Genomic DNA, 2,255 nt, shown 5'->3' with positions numbered 1-2,255 from the left:
TGTGAAGCAGGCAAATGTGAGCCCAGCATCTAGTGGGTGTCCAAGTTTGTTTGTCCCAGTGTCATTATGCTCCAAGGTAATCCACTGGGCTCACACATCATTCTGTGTGTCTTTGTCTTCCCAGGTCATTAAAGGTCCACTCGACATTCCATGTCAGCAAAGTCAAGCCAACCAAGGAAAGCGCTCTGGTGCCCGCCTCCACCCCCCGGATTGTTGACGGCAGCCCGGCGTAGACTGTCAGGAAGCTACTGGCAGTCCGCAACCGGGGCAGTGGAAAGTAGTCATGGATCCCTTCACATTTTGTCATGGACAAAAGTTTGATTAGTGACTTTTGTGCCCACCACCCAGAGGCTCCTGGGCCGTCAGGAGTCGGCCGTAGAGGGTGGGGGTACTGTTGTGTCTCGTTAAGTTTAGTCATGTTCATGTTTAGTCCTTCCTGTTTTATTTTGTACTCTCCTTTTCCCTCACTATTCAAACCCCGACTTCCTCCCTTTGTGTGATTTTCCCGCCTTTGTAATTGTCTTGCCCCACCGGCCTCGACTTTATTTTATTTTTTTTCCACCTGGTGTTCACTTACACCTAGTATAAATAGTCCTTGTCTTCCTTTGTCTTTGTCAGTTCGTCTTGTTCAGTAAGTGAGTATCGTCAAGTGTTCCAGTTCTGAGTTCAGGTTATTTCACGTGTCAATTGAAGTCTGACTTTTGTTTGCTTTTTTGATATCCTCCTTGAGAGCGCTTTTTGTTAAATAAATCTTTTTTTCTACATCTTCGTCTGTGCCAGTCATGCATTTGAGTCCACCTAATGTGTCAGGTCGTGACACATAGGCTAACTGTAATCTTTACCACTATCATTACTATCTTATTTTTTTATTTTTTTTTTATTATAGCTGGTTCAGGGCATTAGAAAGGTTTGAATCATGGAGGAAATTGGGGGGGTCTCACAATGTCTTTCTTGCCTGCCCCACTCCCATCATTGAAGTGCCTTGTGTCCCTATTAAAATGTATGCTTGTGTGTTTCACAAGCCAATGGAGATGGGGATAATTAAGGTAAATAGCTAGCTATTTAGCTAGTTTAATACACTTTACTCTCTTACATACAGAGTCTGAATTTGACTGTCAACTGCTCGGTTTTATGATGGTCTGCTGTTGTGTATGTGTGGGTCATACTTGGTTGATCCTAGACTACAAAGCTCTTATGTTGTACGTGCCCCAAGAGCATGCTGGGATACATTTTTTTGGCCAATGTGGTTTCTATATCCCTGGTAACATTTCTAAACTTTCTAGAGAACCGCTCATCAAGACTTTACACAATGAAATTACTCACAAGGTTGGTCTTGCTGAGGCATGACAAATATTCAAAGACACTGTCCTGAAATGTTGTGATGTGATGGCTGTTTAAAGCTGAGATCCATCAGCTTTTTAAAATGAGTCATATTAGTCATCAGAGAATGAACACAGCACAACAATCCTACAGTGAACCCTACCTATGTGAATCTCATACTGTTCGATGTCAAATAACTGAGTCACCTTCATTGGATTGTGGTATATTGCAAAGTGTTTTAAGGTATACTCCGATAGATCAGACCCAATCAAGTAAAGTGGTGCTAACCCTTACTACTTCAGCCTAGCTAACTCTTCTGATAAGATAGAATGCACCACTGAACCTCAACATGTTATCAGTATCATCAGCATACATTGGGATCCTAATATACTTGAGAGATTATCAATTTATACGTACAAAATAAAATTGTTCCTAAAATAGACCCTTAAGGGACCCTGTACAACTAGCAGTAGCAATACAGAGAACAAGCAAAACTCATAAATTACATTTGGAGAAAGTAAATGGTGAGGATTCATTATTCCAAATGGCTTCTTAAAACCTAAAAACAAATATACACCACATTTATCAAGATCATTTTTGATTTGTTCAACCAAACAGCAATTTGCCAGCTCTATAATTAGATGGGATAGTTCTTTCACCTGATTTAAAGACAGGGGTTACTACTGCAGCCTTCCATGTATACAGGTAAATAATACTGTGGCTTTAGTGTCAGGATTTTGGAATTGTAAATAATGGCTCTCTGTCACACTGTTCTATTTAAGTGCCCCAGTAAATCTTAAAGAGCTCAAAGTACCCCATAACCCCACTAGAACACTGCGTTCTCTGAATGCAGGGCTACTTGTGGTTCCTATAGTCTCTAAAAGTAGAACAGGAGCCAGAGCCTTCAGTTACCAAGCTCCTCTCCTGTGGAACCA

The sequence above is a fragment of the Morone saxatilis genome, unplaced genomic scaffold (genome assembly GCF_004916995.1).
Source record: "Morone saxatilis isolate NCDOM2014 unplaced genomic scaffold, NCSU_SB_2.0 Contig18, whole genome shotgun sequence".
NCBI lineage: Eukaryota > Metazoa > Chordata > Actinopteri > Moronidae > Morone > Morone saxatilis.
The sequence above is the reverse complement of the archived record's forward strand: the minus strand, read 5'-3'. Positions refer to the sequence as shown.